Source organism: Halichoeres trimaculatus, unplaced genomic scaffold, assembly GCF_033239565.1.
Source record: "Halichoeres trimaculatus isolate MK-OKI-2021-1 unplaced genomic scaffold, fHalTri1.1 fHalTri1_scaffold_24, whole genome shotgun sequence".
Classification (NCBI taxonomy): Eukaryota; Metazoa; Chordata; class Actinopteri; order Labriformes; family Labridae; genus Halichoeres; species Halichoeres trimaculatus.
Window position 1 is genome coordinate 1050809 of NW_027437202.1, and position 23659 is coordinate 1074467.

The window sequence follows — 23659 nt, forward strand, 5'->3', positions numbered from 1 at the left end:
CAGCCATAGAGGCGGGTCTTCCTCTGTCTTGAGGAGCTAGCAGTAAATGTGTATCCCTTGATGTATGTTCAAAAACAATAACTGTTAAAATTGAAATATTTGGGAATAATAACTTGACAATGTAAAATTGCCTAATCAACCAAAAATGTTATGGACCTCATGCAGTACCTCCATGGACCACTTAGGGGCTGCAGACCTCTGCTATAGAGAATCAACTGGTACTGCTGGTGAAAAGACCAATAAAAATGTGAAAGACATCAGCACAAACAGTACAGAGGAAACATCTCATCAATTTCACCAGCGCTCTGCTGCCATCTAGTGGTCAGAACCTCACACAGCAAGCCTTAACAGGAAATCCTTTTCAGACAGCTGCAGCAGATTATGAAAAACAGTCAGACCTCTTTACATCATTCAGATATGTAAATTTGTTTGTTCGGTATTATATCATCAATCAGGTTTCATAATGCTTTATACAGCTGTGGTGTTCTCTGATTTTATGGTGTTAACATTGGATTAAAAAAATGTAAAAAAAATAAATAAATAATAATAATAATAAAAAAAATAAAAATACAAAAAGGAACAAATTTAATTTCAAAACGAACTTTATTGGACTGAAGGGTTTATTATTATAATTTATTTATTTATTTATCTATTTATTTACAACATGTTGCCAAGGCCAATGTACAAATAAATGGATTTAAAAAGAAAAGAAAAAAAAAACATATCAAAAATCAAATACATATTATTCAGAACAAAAAATAAATAATAATTTCAACAAAAAATAAATAGAAACAACAAAAATAACATAACAAATAAAAAAATAGAACATAATAAGAGTCTGTATTTAGTGTCTGTCTCTTTAAGGCCTCTTTAATTTCTGTTCAACAATCTGCAAATCTAAATTTTCTCTTTAATAAGTTTTAACATTCTTGGAAGTTTCCAGCTTCCACTGATGAAAATATTTCTTCTTAATTTGTGCTCTAATTTCTGTCATTGGTAGTTGGTGATGACTTGTTGGTCATTATTTTAAATAACAGATCTAATTTCCTGTAGTGTGGTGTTTTACTGGAGCACCCAGAGGCCCCAGTGGCTCTAACTCCTTCAAATCATCAGCTGGCCCCTGGAAACTGCTCCCTGATGAGGTGTTGTGATGCTCTTCGTGCCGTTTTGCATCCCTCCTTTAAACTGTGTGATGACCTGTCCATTGCTCTTCTGTTTAATTCCATGAAAACTCCACTGTCCTGTATTTCCCCATGCTGCATCTGTGAGCCAACTCCCAAATCTTCCACAGTCCCCAGATCGTTCCCCTGCCACACCACGCCGCAGCCAAACCCAACATCCAACACGAGTCAGGCCTGAGCTTTCTGTGTAACTGTGTGTTTGGCAGTCTGTCTGACACTGAGAACGTGACCACACTCCCCAAAAACCCTCCACTGTCAATCCACGCAAGACTGGTCACAGGGAGTCCTCCGGATAACCGCCTGCAATCGGCCACACACAGTCACACATACTGTCCTCTCAGTCGCAGCCTCTCCACTGTCTCTTCCTGGTGAAATTGTTCTCAGATTGATCCATCTCCCGAGCCTTTTTCTTCCACTTTGCTCCCTCCAAGGAGTCTGCTTTAAAATCCATCAGCCTCTGTAGAAGTTCTTTAAAAGTCTCTCTCTGCCCTCAACTTTTTCCTCTTAATTCACTTTGACTCCTTTCAGACTGCAAACAAACTTTTAGATGATGTAGTTTGAGATTTTGGGCTTTTTTCGCTGTGGGCGAAACTTCTCCAGACTGCAATTTCATGCTAATTTGAGGCAGCTGTTTGCATCTGCATCCACATAAGGCTGCTCTTTGAATAGATGTGTGTTTCCAAGAAGTGGTGCCTGCAAACAAAATAGCACAGGGTCCAAAAAGTGTGTAGCTTTAATGACTGTCAGGTGCAATCTTAATGAGCTGTCTGGGCAGTGATCCCGTCACCTGACTCATCTTCATTTGCAGATCCACACTCACAAAGAGTTTCTCACATGAAGCTGCCCATCTGTCTCCAGCACAAAGATGACTTTAAAGACTTTTTACCATCTCATTGTACAGTGACATTTAGCTGATACATAAGTAGATGTTTGAAGCAGCATTAAGGGGAAACAGTGCTGTCTCTATGGCTGATTATCTCACATACTGACTTTTATTTCTCTCACCAATTCCTCACAACACCACTCAAGGCTCACCTTTTTCCTAAACTTGAGTTTTGAGGCGTTTTGTTTGTCCGTATGTTGTTTTTATCTTGTATTTATGCTGTCCAAACACTAAACTGGAGAAGCTCCAAAAGATAGAACGCCATCTGTGATTTGTCATCCTCAGTGTTTCTTTTTTCTTTGTGTGTAAGTGTGTGTGTGTGTGTGTGTGTGTGTGTGTCCAGGCAGCTGCTACAAAAAGCAGCCATAATGTAAACACGAAAAGGGAACAATACCAGATCAGACTGGTGCAGGAGGGGATTATAGACAGAGGCTCTATACATGAGCAGGGGCGTGCACAGATTTTTTAAGGGCAGGGGCGAAAAGGACAAAAAAAAAGCAAGTTAATCCATTCTTGCCCTTAAAGAGGACTAAGTTCAGTGTGCCAACCAAGGTGGCACTTTAGCACATATTTTAGCTGGACAGTTGTTTAAACCAGCTAAGGGGTCACTTTAGTGTGCTCTGCCCACCAGGATGGCCCTTTAGCGCATTTATGCACACTTTGGGTGCCAAGAGAGCATTTTCACGCACAATGTTGCCAACTGAGAGGACACTGAGCTTTGGTTCCCTGGTGGGCACTTTTGCATGCTTTTTGGGTTCTATGAGGGAAATTAGCACATTTTGGCTCCCACGAGGGCACTCTTTCACTTTGTTTATCGTGTTTAAATTAGCTAGGAGGACATTCTAGTGCAAGGGTGGCCAACCAGTCAGAAACCATGAGCCACAAAAATTACTGTGGTACTTCAAAGAGCCATATTACACATGTGGTCTTACAATCCCACTTTCTCTCGCTCATAAATGAAATGACAAAAAATTAAAATCAATGCATTTCCCATTTTCAAAGCAAGAATTATTGTGTTTCGGTGTTTGAATTCGTACCTGGTGCCGTGTCACAGTCAAATTTCTGTTTTTACTACAGAAGAGTCAAAGTTCCTTCTGTCTGCCTGTCTGTCTGTCTATCTATCTATCTATCTATCTATCTATCTATCTATCTATCTATCTATCTATCTATCTATCTATCTATCTATCTATCTATCTTTCTTGCTATCTTGCTATCTTGCTATCTAGATAGCTATGAGCACATGAACGATTGAAGAGCACATGAAGAGAAGAGAAACTGAAACTTAAGTATCAACGTCATCATCAAAGTATTGATCAATACAGATCCCAACGTTGGTTTTAAAAAAGGAAGGATCGAAGAGCCTCACACCAAAAGGCAAAGAGCCACATGCGGCTCTCAAGAGATTGTATTGTTTCACCCCTTGATGCCGGTTGTTGCCACTTTGCAACATACCCTGTCAGGTCTAGATGAGCTGAGATGACCTTTGTACCCCACTATGCTCATTGTATCAAATGTCCCAATACATTGATCAGACGGTGAACTTAAATTTTTATCACTGAAATATTACTCATTCATAACTATTTCATGTTCTATATTTCAATTTAGTCTCCACCCAATTTAGCATCTGTAAGAATGAAAATAAATAAATAGATAAATAAAAATATTTTTTAAAAAGGGTTGATTAATTCAGACAGTAAGGGGTTAACCAGGCACACTGTACATGAGAGGTTTTGATTCATTCAAATGACAGCAGTATGAGTTTTATGGTGTACCTCCGTTGGTTTGTTTTCAATCAAGTAGCCTACAGTTAGCACAGTTAGCCTATATTTAGTACAGTTAGCCTACATTTAGCACAATTTCTTAATTAATAGCTCTTGTTGATTTAAAATGATTGTTGATTCTCAGTCTGATGGCTGCTCTCTGAAAAATTGTCATGAGTCAAGCACATAACACCATGAACAGCAGATATGAATCTCTGTGAACATTTGGCACATTGGTGAATTGACAGTCAGGCGAAACTAGAAGTTGTCTAACGGAGAAGGAGTTTCACACAGGTCAGATGACCAATCAAACAGTGTCTTTAGTTACCTGGCAGGTGCTGTCCATGGCTGTAAATGCTGCCAAACATGTACATATATATAGAGTCTGACCAGGACCAGTATAAGCTCTGAACACAGGGTCTGCTGGCCAAGTAAGTGAACACAGGTGACTGCCTGCTGGAGGAAGAAGAAGAAGAAGAGGAGCATGAAGACACTATATATTATAGTTTATTCTGCTGTTAACATTTTCTTTCACTCTGGTGTATGGAAGCTATTTTATGCATGTGGATAATAATGGATACAGTTTTCTTGGCTACTCTAACTTTAAAATAATATTCATTTATATATTTATGTATTATTTATTATTCTGTTATAAAATGTATTTATTTATTTATTTATTTATTTATTTATTTATTTATTTATTTTTTATTATCTTATAAAATGTATGTATGTATGTATTTATTTATTATTATGTTATAAGATGTATTAATCTATTTATTTATTTTTATTCATTATGTTATAAAATGTATTTATTTATTTATTTATTTATCATTCTGTTATAAACACAACTGTATCCTGTAAGCTAGACAAAAATAAAAAAATAATAAACAATTGTACAGTCAATAAAGGACTGGGCTCAGACTAAGAAGAGGTGGACCTAAGGAATATATTTTGGTCCTCTGCCACAGTAACAAAATATCAAAGCATTTTGAGTTGCATTGTGCTGAACTGTAAGACTGTTTTCCCAAAATCTTAGAGTTTTTTAGAGTAATTTCTGTTTAAAAAAATGAGCCAAACTAAAGAAGAAAAACTGTAACTTGAACATTTTTTCCTAACTGTAAAAAATATTCTGTGTAAATAATTTACTATTTTTTCAGCCTTGAGCTTAAATTACTTGAAAATAAATAAATAAATTAAAAAACATGTTTTGTGCCCATTAACTGTCTTTTTTCTATCATTCCAAATCATTCAGAGGTCTGGCTCAAACCATGTCAACACAAAGGGGTGTTTAGAACACTCTTACTGTGAATACATACACTGTAGAACCCACCACACCCAAACCCCCCTGTGATTTTAAACCACATGGTAACCTTTACTGAGGAGCCACCTGTGTGACTGACCACTGCCCCTCTGCCATGCCCTCTCCTCCTCCTCCAACCTGGAACTGTCACCTCCTCCTCAGCCAGGTAACTCAAAACAAAGACACAAATGTGTGTGAGTGTGTGACACCTCAAACTGTGAGTGTGTGTGTGTTAAATGTGAAGAGTGTGAGGAAAAAGGCAGAGTGAGCAGCATGGAGAGTGAAGCTAGGTGCTGTGTTTTAGCCACTGTCTGTAAAGTGTCCAGGTGTTTGAGGAGGGGGCTTAACGAGCTGATGATGTCATAGAGACTGTAGCTGTCAGAGCCTGTTTACACTAACCTGGAGCTCCTATTGGCTGTTTCCTCCTGTTAGCAGCAGCAGGAGGAGGAGTTAAAGAGGAAGCAGTTTGGTTAAGGGTTTCATGTTTTAATGCTCAAATGAAGCATAAAGAATCTTCTAGATGATGAAATCTTTTCACTTTGTGAAATGTGCTGTTTATTTCATCTTCCCTCACCTGTGAGTGTGTGTACCTATGTCACATCTGCTGGTTATGGTGTGTGTGATTCACCTTTCTATTAACCTAAGCTTGCTTGAGTTTTAAGCACTTGTTGCAGTTTTTAATATTACACCATTTCTGAGCTAGTGTGCAGAATCTTCTAGCACTCCATGGCTGAAGTCAAACCCCTGAAAATCCATCATTGAGTGCAGACCTATAGCCCTGACCTCACTGGTTATGAAGGTTTTTGAAAAATTAATCAAAGACAGCTGGTGGAGGCTGTGGAGGACACCTGAGACTCTTTTCAATTCATACACAGGAGCAGCAGAGAGGTGAATGATGCTGTTTGAACTCTTAATTTTGTTTTCAAACACCTTGAAGACCCAGCCCACCCTGACTTTTTAACAGAAGTGTTAGAGTGAACGAGTGAACAGTGCTCTGCCTGATGTCCTCCTCTCCTCCTCTGGTTGCTCAGGCAGTGTTATGTTTATACCTGCAATCCAACCACAGTCCAATTCACTCTATCTGCAACCCTGGATAGTTTTTTTTTTTTTTTTTTTTTTTTGTGTGTGTGTGTGTGTGTGTGTGTGTGTGTGTGTGTGTGTGTGTGTGTGTGTGTGTGTGTGTGTGTGAGAGAGAGTGTGTGCTTTTTTTTTCCAAGCCAAAATGAAACAGGAGTAATGGGACTACCTTTGATATGTAAGGAGTAAAAAGTACAGATATTTGTCTGAAAATGTTAAGAGGAGAGGTGAAGAGTCAGCTAAAAAATAATTACTCCAGTAAAGGAGAAGTACTAAGTACCCCAAATTTCTACTAAAAAAAGTCCTTTTCCTAAAGGAAAAACAGTTCTCTGCTGTTTAAATAGGGCATTGTATATATATAAATATATATGTATATGTATATGTATTGTAATAGTAATGTATTGCCTTTGTTTTCACTGTTTGAGATGCCCCATATCCTGCTTCCTTCAGACACCCCATCTCCTGATTCTTCCATAAGCCTCTAGACCCTTTTGTCATCACACCTTCTGCCCAACTTCTAGGCCTTTGTCTCAATGTGGTTTCCTGCAGCAGACAGAGCGTTATGAGTACCTTTTGGGGCATTTCTCTCAAGCATAAATGTTTGGCTCGAACTACGTACAAGGTCTTTCTTCACTTTGACCGCTCGCGTGTTGACTGATCTTTTTCTTTGCAAAGGAAAATAAAACCTTGCTGGCCGGCTGATGTTTCTATAACATTCTTCACTAGAAACAGGAAAATTTGCACAACAATTTATATGTATTCATACAAAATATGTTTCATTTTTATCTAACTAATTAAAGATTTTTTTCTTTTGAATTCTCTGACGTAGGATAAACTGTAAAAAACAAAGTATGTCCTTTTCTTAAAAGAACAAGAGCATACTTATTTGATTTATTTACTTATTTTTTATTCTAAATAATAAATATAAATAAAAAAGGACTTTTTAAATAAATCTCACATCAAAATAACTAAATGAATAATACAAATAAACAAAATCTCTTCAAATAAACAACCTCATGTGTTCTTAATTTAGGATTTCTTTCTTTTTCTTCTTCTTTTTTTTAAAGAAAAATAGCTCTCTGCTGCTGTATAAATTTGGCATTGTAATAATTTTTATATTTTAGCCAAATTAAATTATCACACATTTGGATTGACTTTTAACTGTCTCCTGATGCATGGTTTCATCCCATGTTGATCGATGACAACAAGCTGTTTCTTAATGAAAACTCAGACTTCCTCCACAAAAATCCCGGCAGTAATTTGACTTCCTCAAAAAGCCATTGCATGACTTATTTTATATTTTGAAAGCTGACAGTTATTTTGCTGTTGCTTTCTAATGATGGTGCTGCTTTCATTTATCCTTTAGAGCATCTGTGTACTTGTCCATTTCACTGTGAAATCCAGATGTGAGTGTTTTCTATGTTTTTTTTAAATTTTTTTTTATTTTTTATTTTTTTGCCTGCCTGCAAAGTTTGTTACTGAAGTTTACTTCATTTGCGAAACTAATATTTTGTGTGGCTTGCGTTTAGGATCCCTATCTAGCTTTTTGGGCTATATTTGCACATTTTTCCTGTTATTGCGTATGCTTTGCAATAAAAAGCCAGTCTTTCTACATTTGCATGCTTTTATTTATTTTTTTTTATTTATTTTTTTTTTTCACGTTTACCAGTTTTGTGTGCCACTTTGTGATTCATGGTCATATTTTTCCATTCTTTTTGATTTTTATGCTTCCTTTTTGATAAATTCTGTCCTTTGATGCAATATTGACTCACAAATCTGGATAGTTATAGGATTTTATTTGCATATTTCAACTTCTGAGTGCTTGATTTGAAATTATTCTACCTTTTTTTCTTCCTTGTATGCACATCCTTCCTGTCAAACATGCATAATTTGGATCTCTTCATTTTTTTAAATTATTTTTAATGCACAGTAAAGTGATCGTTCATGTGGAGCATGTTTTCGAATATTTCCAGCAGCTGTTGACTTCATATAAACCTGTAACACCTTCCTCCACTTACATTCTTTCATCAGCAGATGGCGCCATAACACCCCTGAGCTGAGTACTAATCTCTGGTTGAGCAGAGAGCGTCCTGTTCCTTCATTCACCGTCCTGATGAAGATCCCTCAGGTCAGTTTGGTTCTGTTTGAAGACAATTTTTAAACTGTGAACTTATTAAACCACCTTTTTATGACTGAATCCAGTTTTTTTTCTGTGTTTGATTGAAACATTTTGATATAATGGGTTTGTATTTAAAGAGACTCCTCAATTCCACCTCAGTGTCAGGTTATTATCTCTGAATCACTGATTAAAACAGGTTTCTCTGTTGCGTTGAACAGAAATTAGGTAACTCTTCATTTGTAATTAGATTTCCTGTCTACATACGATATTCTGAACCAGGTGTAAACAGATGCTTTCTGCTTTCCTCCAAAGACAGAAACTTCAGCAGAGACTTTGGTTTGAGCTCTCATCAGTTGCTGGCGCCATCGCAGTGAAAACTCTGGGAGCACGATGACCAGGCCCTCTTCAGATAAGGTCAGGCTTCAAGAATCCTGCTTGTGTCATATCTTGTGAAATTCAAGCCGCTTTATATGAAGTGTTTGCTGCTGGAGCACAGTGAAAGCCATTCCAGCCATTATTCAGATGTGTTTCTGTCTGGTGGAAGCTGTGGCAGTGTTCGTACAGGTGATGTTTGTGATGCAGAGTTCTCGTGTGCAAACAGCTTTTTCTGCCTTTAACTGCAGTAATTTTAACACCAACAACCTTCCTGTGATGTGAATAATGACGCCTGATAGATGCTGTAGGTTGGGTTTATTAGCTAAATGTGAGCTCTGGTGGCATCTAGTGGTAAAATGGCAGCATTGCATGAAATAATTCATGCATTTCAGATCTTTTGCTTTCTTCAAATAGGATATACTGATTTTTTTAATTACATATGAACAATTGAAGCATCATATAACTTGAACATCGTTGCTGCAGAGTTGTGCAATGCAAGTGGTAAACAATGGAGTCTGCATTTGCCATTCGATGGAGATGAATGCGAAAACACACACTCAGGTTGCATCACTGCCCCTGGCCTCTGCTGTTTTTTTTTTTTGTTTTTTTTTTTTTTTTTAAAGGGAACAAGGTAGTGTTGACTTTTGGAAGTGTGAACTGTCCACTTCCACTCTTTTTCAACCATTTCTGTACATTTCTACAGTGGCATATCACATTTACTTGAAAATAAATTAAATCATATTGTTTATGAGATACTATCCCATAAAACAGGAAATTATTTACTTTTTATTTTCCTGTTTTATTCATTTATTTATTTATTTCATTAATAAAAACAGGATTCCCAATCATAAAGACATATTTTGGCAACTGAGGTAGCGTTAAGCTTCATTCACTGAGATGAGTTCTCATTGTTTCAACACTAAATTCAAACTGTAAGCAGCATCAAAGCATCTGGTTGTTCTGTGGTCAGCTGTTAGAAACAATGCTATAGCATGGAGTCAACTTCAACAGTGTGTGCTGATAGTGAAATCAGCATTTTAGACCCAAGCTGTTTTTTGAACCAGGCTGTAAATATGTTTTCAGCGCTGTAAGTCTGTTTTTTTTGGCTGGATGTGAACATGACTTTCGGTCTTCCTGCAGCCAGACTCAAGCAGATCCTGGATGAACAGCATGAGCAACGTTTAGCACTCCTGCATAGGCTTTATTTCTCTAAACTTGATGTTGCCCCTTGTTGATTGTCAGCTGGGAGTCACCACTTAACAGGGTCACACTTTACACTGAAACACCAGCCACGTCTGCAGCTGTTATTACATATGTCTTCTTTATCAAACTCTAGTTAATCAGGTTTGACTCAAAATAAGTGATATTAAATCAAGCGTAGTGTTAATTCAAGCAAGCCACAATGTCAAGCTCTAACAGTTTAGCTGTCATCATCAGTGTAGATCAGCTGATTGCTCGGCTGACTCCCTTGTCCGCCTCATATTGGAAAATTGCATTCAGTGGGCTAGTTTAACAGCTCTATCCCAGTTTCCTTCCTGCTTCTTCTGATGGTATTTTGCAACCCACCTCCACCCCAGCTCCTCCAGTCAATGTATTCAAGTTGATTGATCCGCTCTGTCTGGGTTTTTATTTTTGCTCCCTGCTTATGCCATTCATGATGGCTTGTGATGGGCAGGAGGGTGTGCTCTTCCTGCCTCAGGCTTTCCACGCAAGCGCATGGAAGAGCAAGGAGTCCCAGAACAGAACCATAGCGCCAAATAAAACTGTGCAAGTTATTAAGATTATTATTACCATTATGGTCCTGTCTGGACTGCTGATTTTCTAAATCCAATTTTAACTTCCCTTACTTAGTGAAGGAGTTCTTTTTTTCTTTTCTTCTTTAAGTGAACAATTGAATGGAAATGTACAGTGGGGTATTGGATAATACCCCACTGTACATTTCCATTAATACTTAGTGCATTTTTAGTTGGAAAGAGGGAGATTCCATCTGAGTTTTGGAAAGTTTCATCATTTTTGTTGGAAAAGTTTGATTGCTAAAAAAAATCTTCTATTTTTCACCATTCATGTTTTTGTTGTTTTGAACAAAAACATATTGTAGTTCCATAGTTCTAAAAACTGATTTGTGTCATTAATAGTGTTTTATTGGGCGTATTTGCATATTTGTTTGCATATGGCAAAAACTTCTGCTTATATTCCTGAAATTTCCTGAAATTTCATTGATAATGTTGTTTAAAAATGTTGCATTAGACATGTTTGCAGGCATTTCTGCTTATAACAAAGCAAACTGTTTAATTTCTATGCATGTATACGACCAGGTTAATGCAATTAATATTAACTTCTAAAAAATCCCATTAATTTCTTAAACTTCCCATGGAAAGATTACAACTTTGAAAATTCCCTTCATTTTGCAACCCGAGTTGGGATGCATGTAAAAGTTTTCCATTATGCAAAATCTCTCCAAGTATAAGCTCAACTTGATTTGATTTTAAAGTGACAGATGTCTCACTGTGTTCAAAAAGAGCTCACTACTTTAGAAGACAAATACCAAAAAGTCCCCCCTCATCTCCAGATGCTGGGTTGACATGAGGACACAGAATCCAAACAACAATGACAGATGAGTGTGAACAAACGCTGCGCTCGCAGGAGGTGGCACACATCAATAATCCCCATCAATCTCTGGGACAAATTAAGAACTGTGTTCATTTAAAATCCAATTATCCTCATTATTGTCGGCGGCTGATGCACGTTAATGATGCATGAAATAGCAGAGGGTTTTGTTGAGGGCGGCAGTTTGACAGACTGGGTGGGGTGTGATGATGCCGAGGCGCCACAAGGGGGAGAAAGAGGTCTGCGCTGGTTTTGTGGAGGCTGATGTTACTGTGTGGGAAACAGAATCACTCTGAGTGTGTGTCAGATTGGATTTTTCTGTGCATGTTCCAGCATCTTTGGCGTTTCATTTCTCCGTATTTGGCGTCCCATGTGATAAATACGCTCAATCTGTTTCAGGTGATCTCAGGAGCTGTTGTAAAGTTGTTTTTTTGCATTGGGTGAAATGAACACAGCAGGCATGCTAATGCTTTGTATTCTGACTTCTCCCCCAGGCTTTAAAGCAAATGTTTCTCTGTCAACCTGTATACGAACTCTGTCAAAAACCACCCCCTAAATTCCCCTCCAAATGGCCCCGTAATAAGGTTTACACACAGACTCCGACTGTTTTCCACATCCAGCCCAGAGAGAGCTTTTACAAGCCATAAACATCATTGATGACTTATTATAGTCCCAGATGCACGCTTTAAACTGCACCCGTCTCCAAATCTCCCAGGCTACAACGCGTAGCGAGATCCTGCGTTTTTTTTTTCCAGAGACATCAAAGTGGAAGTAGGGCCACTGTGATTGTGGGAGACTGACAATGCTGCGCGTGCATTTTTTAAAAGAGTGGAGCAGAGAGGAGGGTGGGGGATTAAGTGGAGAGTGGCGGTGAAAGGCTCGGCTGTAAACAAGATGACAGTTACTGGAGTCGTAAACCGGGTTTAATCCCTGTTTTGTGACGGGTTGGAGTAAACACAAAGAGCAGCAGCAGGTCACGCCGCCATCAATCATGTCATTTCGTGTTGCGTCACGGTCCACGTCTGTATTTCTGCAGCATTTTCATGACTTTCTGCTCACTCGCCTCTGCACCTTTCTTCAGCTTCTCTTTTAAACGACTTTCAACTTCATCACGGCGCTCCAGCTCGCACCACCCATCGCAGATGGTCACGTTGAACACCCATCACATTGAATTAGGGCCGCAGCACCTCCAGGGTGCTCCAAAAAAACTGCACCCTGCTCTGAGTCACTGCTTCCTCACCTCTTCCTCACTGCTTCCTCACCTGCACCGTGGCAGGTTCTGGAAGCTTCACGCGGTTCCTCCTCTGGCTCCTCACTGCTGTGAAGAACAGTCGTATTCGTCCAGCACAGAGCTCTTTTTTTATCGATTTCTTTATCTCTTTCACCACCAGCTTTGTAATGGTGCCAGATGTTTCCACACAAATTTTATTTTAGTGTTGATTTTGCACAGGCAGCACTAATTGATCACAGAAAAGAGACGAAAGGAAAAGTTTGACAGGAGGGCTGGTTCCCATCTGTTGTACCTTAAAATCAAACACTCAGTTATGCAAATTCCTTACATTGAAACTCTTTACTGTTGGAACATGACTTGGAACAGCTACAGCTGCTGCCTTGTTCCAGCCAGGCGTGAGAAATTAAGTTTTCAGATGTTTTTGGCTGTAGATTCATCCTCATAAGGATGACTCACTTCTTCTTTCTTCTTCTTCTTCGCGATGACATCATGGATTTGAAGAGGATCTTTTTTATCCTTAAATGGCCTGTTAGTACACAAAACAAAAGACCAGCAAGTCAGTAAGTAAATTTGTACTCAGTTGTTATTCCTCATCTTCTCACAAATAGGCTACCAGACTAACAAGCCTTCTAAAAGACCTTCTAACTAAGAGGCCTGCTGACTGACTAACAGGCCTTTTGATCAAGGGTCTTTATGAATTTGTCTAACAGGACCTCTTACTAACAACCCCTCTGACTAACAGGCTTCCTAATTTTCTGACAAATGGCCCTTGTGACTAGTGGGCCTTCTGAATTTCTGACTAACAAGCCCTCTGACTAACATACTTTTTGATTTTCTGACAAATGGCCCTTGTGACCAGCGGGCCTTCTGAATTTCTGACTAACAAGCCCTCTGACTAATATACTTTTTGATTTTCTGACTAATGGGCCTTGAGACTAAAAAGGTCTTCTGAATGACCAACAGGCAAAGCAATTTCTGACTATTGGGCCTTCTAACTTATTGGCCTTCTGATTAACAGGCCTTCTGATTTTCTGTCTGACTAACAGACCATTTGATTTTTTGACTGACAGACCATCTGATTTTCTGACTAACAGACCATCTGATTTTCTGACTGACAGGCCTTCTGGTTTTCTGACTAATGGGCCTTGTGACTCACAGGCCTTCTGATTGACCAACAGGCCTACCAATTTTATGACTATTGGGTCTTCTAACTTATCGGCTTTCTTTTTGATAGGCCTTCTGATTTTCTGTCTGACTAACAGACCTTCTGATTTTCTGACTGACAGGCCTTATAACTAACAAGTCTTCTTATTGTCTGTCTGACAGACCTTCTGATTTTCTGACTAATAGACCTTGTGACTAACAGGCCTTCTGAGTGACCAAAAAGCCTACCATTTTTCTGACTATTGGGCCTTTTAACTTGTTGGCCTTCTGATCAACAGGCCTTCTGATTTTGTGACTAACAGGCCTTCTGATTTTGTGACTAACAGGCCTTCTGATTTTGTGACTAACAGGCCTTTTGATTTTCTGACTAACAGACCTTCTGATTTTCTGACTAACAGACCTTCTGATTTTCTGACTAACAGACCTTCTGATTTTCTGACTAACAGGCCTTTTGATTTTCTGACTAACAGACCTTCTGATTTTCTGACTAACAGACCTTCTGTTTTCCTGACTGACAGGCCCTCTTACTAATATGCCTTTCAATTTTCTTACAAATGGGCCTGCAGACTAATTGGCCTTCTGATTTTCTACCTGAAAGGCTTCTTTATTTTCATTGACTAACAGGCCTTCTGATTTTCTGGTGGACATGCCTTCTAATTTTGTGACTAATAAGCCTTTTGATTTTGTGACTAATAAGCCTATTGATTTTGTGACTTACAGGCCTTCTGATTGTCTGACTGACACACCCTCTGATTTTCTGACTGATAGGCCTTCAAAATTTCTGACTAACAGGCCTTATTACTAATATGCCTTTCGATTTTCATACAGATGTGCCTGCAGACTAATTGGCCTTTTGATATTCTAACTGAAAGGCTTTTTTATTTTTCTTAACTAACAGGCCTTCTGATTTTTCAGTGGACATTCCTTCTGATTGTCTTACAGGCCTTCTGATTGTCCGACTAACAGGCCTTCGGATCTTGTGACTAATGAGCCTTTTGATTTTCTGACTGACAGGCCTTCAGATGTTCTGACTAATGGGTCTTGTGACTAACAGGCCTTCTGATGAACCAACAGGCCTGCCATTTTTCTGACTGTTGGGCCTTCTTACTTATTGGCCTTCTGATCAACAGGTCTTTTGATTTTTTGACTTACAGATCATCTGGTTGTCTGACTGACAGGCCTTCTGATTTTCTGACTAACAGGCTTTCTTACTTATATGCCTTTCAATTTTCTTAAAAAGGGGCATGCAGACTAATTGGCCTTCTAATTTTCTAACTGAAAGGCTTCTTCATTTTCATTGACTAACAGGCCTTCTGATTTTGTGACTAACAGGCCTTCTGATTTTCTGACTAACAGGCCTTCTGATTTTCTGACTAACAGGCCTTCTGACAATAAGAGTTGCTCTGATTGAAGTTAGATCCCAACACCTACCTAGGCTGAACTCGTCCTTGTACATTTACAGTTAAACTAATGAGCAGCCATTATTTCCCTCAGTCTGCTGAGCTAAAGGATGTACTCACTGTGTAATGTTTCAACATCACTTATTTTTCCAGTTTGCCAGGGTAATGAGCGGTGTGCGGCAGAGATGAATGGCCTTTTTTCGCTTGTTTTCCCCATGCTTACAAAGCCGTGATTATCTCTTCATTATCTGTTTTCCTTAGGAGGCGCAGGCACATTGAGACGTAAAAAAACATCCTGCTCGCCTGTTAATCCCCGTGTAGTGCAGAGCAGGACTGTTCTGGGAAACAAGTGTCCCCAGCTTTGTCGTGCTTTACGTCGCAGATCTGACCCCCCCAGCGTTTAATGCACATGCGGATTGAAACTCGTCTCGTCACGTGCTGTCGCCAGCTGAGCCACCAGGAAGCCTCCAGGCTTTTGTTTCCTGACTCAGATGCGATTTGTTTCATCTCATCCGTTCCCTTATGCACATAGGGACTCGGTGAAGTCGTCACATTACAGGCCGGCTCTCCCTGTGTGCTGGAAATGTGCAGATTGTGCAAACATTAGCTTTGCCTCAAATCCACCCACCTTAATCACAGCTTTGGCTGCTCCCCTGTAATAACTAATGTGTGTTTGTAAGAGCAGCAGTTTTATCTCTCATTTGAAAATGGAGTTTGTGTTATTTTCCATGATGTCAGGCGGAAATTTATTCAAACATCCTGAGTGCATTAAAGCACTTTTTCTCTAAGTAAATCATAATAAACCATGATTACACAGCCCCAGGCATCTGGACACTCTAGATTAGCCCTCCAATTTTGGGGTTTGGAGTATTTGTGTCCACCACCAACCTGGCGTCCTCAAACCCTAGAGCAGAGAGGTGCTGAACTAACCCGCCATGTGACCTTATCTTCGCGAAGTGCAACTCCAAGGAGATTTGCAACAGAATGACACCAAATAAAATGTTTGCTTCCCTGCATCTGTGTGTACACACATGCACGCTCCTGTGTGCGCGACGGCATTAAGGCTGCTTTTGAAGTCGAATCTCTGAGTCATTTGTTATACGAGGAGGGTTCTTTAAAAGGTCACTGGCAAGTCAAGCACCCAGGAGTACAAACTTTGTCTCAGTAGAACGCTGAGAATTTGACCTCCTCATCTGTGGATGAGAGTAATCAAACCAAAGATTGATCACAGATTCCTCCACCAAGAGAGGCTGGGCGGGCGGAAATGAACGATTCAAGAACGTCAATTCATCCTTAATGTCAACCTGTCTGCAGGATGAAACACACACTCCTAATTACTCAAAGGCAGCCGTACAGTAACACGGTGAAATGATGCGTGAGGATGTGAGATGTAAGTAAGCCTGGCTGTGTTTGGACACTTCTGCGCCACTCTGGAATTAAGATAATGTGATTAATTTCCCTCATCTGCAATTATGTGCTGTGACATGGAATTGTTAATGATCGTTTGAGAGCAGAAAATTATACTGGAGGAGTGTGTTTGTGAACGCGTGTGAGCTCTTCAGGGCTGCTGAGGTTGTTTCATAACAGGGATGGGGTCGAAATTGCTAATATGAGATTTGTGAAACTAAAAACTGAATTTGGATGAATAAATTTGATTTAAAAAGCATGTTCTCAAATCATTTTTTTTTACCATTTTAAAATAAATTTGTTTGCTTTGAATTTTTGTTCACCCACTTTAAAGATAATCTATGAACAATTCAACTTTCAACAATTGATCAACCTCACAGATAATAAATATAACACAATAGTTATTCCACTATTAACTGAGTTTGAAATCTATTGTTGAATTTGAAAAGCTCTGAAATTCAATTTAACATTTTTAAACTGATGTTATGTAATTTGACATGCTTTAAATGTTTGACATGTAAAACTTCAACTTTCAACAACTCAACATTTAACAACTCAAATTTCAACAATTCATCTATCAGTAATTTATCCACATAACAGACAAAGATGATGTTATTGTTTGCCATTCTTAACTTTTTTTTTTTTTTTAATTAATTTTAAAAAGCATTATTCTGAAACTGAATCTAATCGCTTTGAATTATTTTCAACCTAGATGAATATTCAACTCTCAACAAGTCATTTTTCAACAATCCATCAACCTTACAGACAGAGATAACATAATGGTTGTACTACAAACTGATTGTGACTGAAAATTTGAAATCATTTATTGAATTTGAAAAGCATTGTGTTGTGATTTGAAATTGTTTTTCTTCAACTTTCAACAATTCGACTTTCAACAATTCGTCTACATCACAGAGACATCATAAATGATGTTAATGTCTACCATGCTAAACTTATTTTTGAACTGAATCATTGAATTTGAAAAGCATATATCTGAAAATGAAGATAACTGCTTTCAATTATTTTCATTCTAGATGAATATTCAACTATTCAACTGTTCAACTATTCAACTTTCAACAATGTATCTTCATCAGAGAAAAAGATGACATAATGGTTGTGCCAATACAAACTGAATTTGACTTGTATTGTTAAATTTTGAAAACATGATCTGACATGAATTTAGCATTTTGAAACTGAATTTCACATTTTTCACCTACTTCAAATTCAACTTTCAACAATTTATCGACATTGTAGAAAAAGATGATGTAACAGTAATGCGATGCTGAACTAACTTTTGAGTTGTTTTAAATTTGAAAAGCTTGATCTAAAAATTGAATTTAATGCTCTGGAGCGTGACTTTTTTGCTTTGAAATTGTTGTTTCACCTACTTGACGTTTCAACTTTCAACAATCGATTTACATCACGGACGTAGATGACGAAATGTACGTGCTGTACTGAGCAGGAAATTAACTGTGCAACTGACTTTGAGTTGGAGCAATAGAAATTTGTTGTTTTGAATTCAAAGATTATAAAGTGTTGCGCTGCAAAAAAATGATTTTTTTTGTCTTATTTTTAGTAGAAAATGTGTTTTTAGGGATCACATTGTCAAGTTTTTTTACAAGTAAAAGAAAATCTGTCAACGAAACAAAAGAAAAGTTACTTGTATTAAGACATTATTCTAGTTTTAAGCATATTTTGAAGCTCATTTTTCTTGTTCCCTTGGCTGATTTTTTAGTCATTACAAACAATTCAGAACTTATTTTTGTCTTTAAATAACTTGAAATAAGACATTTTTCTGAACTGATAAATTGAATGTGTTTTGTATCGGGTTTAAAAAGCCAGTTTTTACTTAAAATATGGGGGAAAAAAACCTCTTGATAAGATTCATTTTTTGCAACGCAGATTTTCAATTAGGATTCAAACACTACATTTTTTCAAAACCAAAAATTCAATGCCGGACAATGCTTTTTAAATTTAATATAATAATTCATATTCAGTTGCACAAATTTAAGCACATATCTTCTTTTGATTGAACAATTTAAATTGAGCTATATCAGAGGTTTTTACTGCATTGAGTGGTTTTTGGTTGTCATTTTGCGCCGATGCGGTGACTTCCACTACAGAGTCATGTGTGTTTTCTGCTTGTATCCAGGATCGGCTGTAAGCGCTGTCATTTTATCATCTCTCAAATGCGAACAATAACAACAAAACTATGATATATGCATTACATGCATAATCTGGTCGGCCATCATTGGCCATCTGGTGACCTACTTTTGATTTATCAGCACCAGCTTTGAAACCTGGTTACCCAACACTGTATCAGCCCACTTCCTTTTTTGGATTCTTTGTTTTTTTTTGAACCAGCTTACACTAATCACACGTTCATTCCCTGATGTCGGTAAAACATGTGTCAGCAACGTTCCCGTGTGGGCGCTCGCACTTTGACGCTCGCACTCATTGTCAAGGGATTAAGACCACTAAGCTAATTCAGCGAGAGTAAGAAAGGATTTCTGTAAACTCCAGATTAATTGGGATTAAGCACTTAAACATTGCAGGTCCTGCTGAGGAGCAAAATTCACTTCTGTGCTGCTGATTCCTGTGACTTCAGAGTCTGTTAACACCTTTTGTTGGAGTTTGGAAGTGTGTGTGTGTCTGATAATCGCGCCATCAAAGTCTGCCCGGTGAGTTTGTCAAACCGGACCTCTGCGGATGCTTGTCCAGCAATCTCCGCCGACACATTGGATAGTGTTGCGTGAAATGGAGAGCCAAGGGAGGTCTGTTCAAGAGATGAGCCGCGGCGTTTGAAGGCGATATGAAAAGGCTTTAAGTTGGAGAGCGGTTTGTTTGCAGAACCTTGCAACTTATCTGCCCAATTTCGCTTTGACAGGGAGGGCTGTTCAGCTTGGCTGCACCATGCGCGCGCGTGTGTGTGTGTTCACGAGGCCTATTCAGAGGACTGTTGAGTTGCTCTGTAGCCATAATTGGTACATTTTCGTCTTTAAAGTGATATTATGTCTACGCCCAGTTTCCACCTCCACTCACACACAGTTTCTTCCCATCACAGGTAACAACATGCAGGGCAGGTGGAACCTGAAGACCCTGTTAGCGAACACCGTGTTACGTAATTAGAGTGAATAAACAGATTAATGAATGAGCGAAAATGCAGATTAACCTCCTGATCCTCAGACTGTTTCTCATCCTTCATTATGAGCCTCAAAGCGCTGTCACTGCGCGCTAGAGTAGCTGTGATTGGCTGCCTCCAGTGCAGGTCAGGAGTCAAGGAAATAGCGTTTTAAGTATTTGATGTAGACATGAAAGCGATTATGCAACCACCTGCCTGGTGCAGGTACCTCGTTTGCAGTACACATGAGTAGAAATTTCTGCAGAGTCATGTTTGAACCTCGAGGCCGCATCCAATTTTATGAAACATCATGAGAGCGGCGCCACCTGAGAGACAACTGGCTGGCACGCATCATGAAAACATGCACTTTAGCACCACAACCATTCATTACTCAGACTCCCATTGGGTGCTGACATACCCAAACAACAGGAAATTGACAGCAGGAGATGACAGATGAGGCACCACGTGTGTGTGTGTGTGTGTGTGTGTGTGTGTGTGTGTATGCACCAGCGTGTGTAATTTCATTGTCTGGCTGCGGACAGAAACGGCCCTCAGGGCGAAGAACGCACAGGAGTGACGAATTCAGCGGGAGGGACAAAAGACAAACACATTTAGAGGAAGAACATCCTCAAACAGGAAAGATCCAAAAGAGCTGAATTCAGATTCTTTGTCAGGCTGATCTCCAGGGGTTTAGAATCAAATCCTGGACATGACAAGTAATGACTATTTATAGAAGTGTTGAAGAAAGGCGCATTAGATCACTCACTCTGAGCTGAACATCTCAACATGACAAAGTGGCGAGCCAGCATCTGTGTATTTCGAAGGGAAAAACGTGTTTGATGGTTCTGTTTGCTGAAAAACATCAAAAAGACGAAACAGGAAGTGGCAGAATCATCCTTCTTTGTGAATGTGTGTGTGGCTCTTATGGCAATGTGTACATTACTGCTGCTTAGAGGTAATCCCTCCCTCCATCCATTAATCTTTACCCCACCTTCCTTTCTTTCCCCCTGTTGTATCCTGCTCCTTTGTTTTCTGACCCTCCCATCACATGCACTGTACAACTGCCACTCTCTCTTCCTCCCTCCATCTGTCTGTCTGTCTGTCTGTCTGTCTCTGTCTCACGCAGGGTTTTATCACTGTCACAGGTGAGTGATGTCACAGAAAAGGGTTTCTTCTCAAACTATACATTTTAAGTGAGGATTTTCCCCCATTTGCTCCAGATTTTTTTCCCAGAAAGAAGTTGAACTCCCAGGTTGTCTAACTTAGAAAAAAAAGAACCAAACAATGAAATGACAGTTCTATTATTCTGAGCCACATCTGCTTCAGGAGACGCCGGACGGAGCAGCGGGGGGCATCATTCATAATTGATAACCCCTTGGTTGTTTTAGGCACCCGGCCTATGCATATTTTACAGAAATATCCAGTGAATATGTTATGTATAGGACTTGTAGGGAGCTCGGACAGAAAGAATCAGCATCCCAGAAACTGATGTGAACTTTGTTTCCCAGCGCCGGCACACTGCTCCCTCCCAGAGTGCTTGGTTGCTAGGGGACCAGGAGACTAATTTGGCTGTTGCATTGAATATGCAGCTCAGCGGCTTTTCAGACATTCTTTTTTTTTTTTTTTTTAATCTTTACATTTTTCATTTCATGCCAGCACAGAGGGAAACGTAAGCAATTTGTCACAGCGGGATTCATGATTCTGTGATAGCTCGTAGCTATTTTAGTGGAGACAAAGTAGCCTGTCAGGGATGTCACATGTACACATGACAATAGAACCTGTTCCTCTGGGTGTTTCATGTGTTAGTATTACATGTGGATGATAAAAACATGCCCCAAGCTGTCCACAAGATATGTTCAATAAATGTGCAAGCTTATTTACAGATGTATATGAAAGTGGAAGCATATCTTTTTACACGCAGATGTCCAAGCACAACAATGAAAGTGTTTGCAGCTCCGCTTGTTTGTAAGTATATCCACAAATGTGTTCTCAGTCACACATTTGTGGCTCTGTGTGCACATTTATGACATTAAGTATGCATTTATAGGGCTGTGTAAAAATAAATTGTGCACATTTGTGCAGGTTTTGCACATTTGTGGAGCCATGTGTATTTTTTTGGTATTGTTCTGCACAGTTTTGGACTTACTTGTACATCTGTGGAACTTCTTCCACATTTGTAGAGCTTTTAGCAAACTTGTGGTACTACTTGTAGATTTTTGGAATAGAGGCCACATTTGCACACATTTATAGCTCTGCTTATGCGCTCAAGGAAGCATTTGTGGGAGTGTGTATACAAATTTGCTTTTTGCACATTTGTAGAGCTACACATTCATTAAAAAAAACAATTTTGCACATTAGTGGATCTATTTGCATTTTTTTGTAAGTGCTCCGAATGGTATTGGTGGAACTATGTGCACATTTGTAGAGTGATTTGCACATTTGTAGATTATTTTTTCCCACATTTGCGGACGTATTGGCTCATTTATGGTTCTATTTACATTTTTTAGCTGTTTTTTTTTCTCAGCTTTAGTGGAAGTATTTGCACATTTGTAGATTTGCTTGCACATCTGTAGATCAAAGTTTCACGTTTATGGACTCATTTTCTCATCTGTGTTGCTCTGTTTGCATTTCTTTTTTAATTTTTGTGCAGTTTTGGTGGAACTGTTTGCACATTTGTTGATAGAGTTTCACATGTGTGGATCAATTTTTCACATTTATGCACATTTGTGATCCTGTTTGCATTTTATAAAAATAGTTGTTTCAAATTTTGGTGGAAATTTTTGCACATTTGAAGATTGTTTTGCACATCTGTAGATTAGTTGTTCACATTTGAGCAGCTTTTTGCATTTTTAAAATAGTTTCTCACATTTTTGATGGAACTTTTTTCCTCGTGTGGATGATTAGCACATTTATAGATCAATTTTGCACATTTGTGGACCTTGTGGCACATTTGCAACATTCTTATGCCGTAATACTAACAATATATTACTTCCTCTGTTTCCAAAGTAGGAGCTAGTTTGAGTACCGAGTCAGATTGTTCCTTCACCCCCTCCTTACTTTTGTCACGCAGCACCTTTATGGAGCTGAACAGAGCGTCAGCACATTCAGACGCACTCAGCGCTGTCCCTCCAGCGCACCATCAAGTCTCTTCTGATGCCGCCAGCTTGTCATTTAATGCCTCAATGAGGAACGCGCCGGCACACCAACACCAGTTTGAAGAGGGGCTGTGTGATTAAAAAAAGAAGACGTGAAAAAAAAAATCATTGTGAGACAATAAACGCCTGCAGCGGGGATCACAGCAGGGGTTCTGTTGATGGGTGGATGCCTTAAGCGCTGACAGCTCTCAAGAGACAGTGATTGCCTTGTTGGCTTTCTTTTACATTTGAGACAGGAAGTAGCTGCCTTTGTAGTGTTTCCTACATATTCTGAAACACTGTACAGCTTTTTTTAACCAATATTATGTGAGGATGATAACCAAGCTATCTTTGTTTATTTCCTCCTCTCATATTTCATGATTCTGCCTTTGTTTCCCATGCTGACTCAACACTTCTTCCTCATTTGTCGGGAGCCTAAAGGACAAAAACAGCATCCCTTGGGTGTCACAGCGCTGGAACACACACACACAGAAACAGGGGAAGCCACATGCGCGCAGGGGTTTGGGTAACAACGCCCGGCCTCTCCTCTTTCATTAGAGCCATGCACAGGTGCAGAGCGTGCTCCGTGCTGATGGGAAATAATTCATCAAAGTCCGCGCTGGCTTTGCAGCAACCTTTCTCTCCAAATGTCACCTTCAAAGGAGACTCCTTGTATCATTGTTCTAAGGCAACAGAGCCCAGAAATTGCCGGGGGCATCTAAATGAGGTTCCCATTATGAACACTGTGATTAAGTGTCCCCTGCTGCAGGAACAAATCCAGGACTCACCTCACCCCACCTTTAATCTACATTGTCTGCCTGAGAAAAGGGCAAAGTCACTCTTCTCACCGATCAAACTCTTTCCCTTAATTGATTGCGATTTCACTTTGTTCAAGGCCTT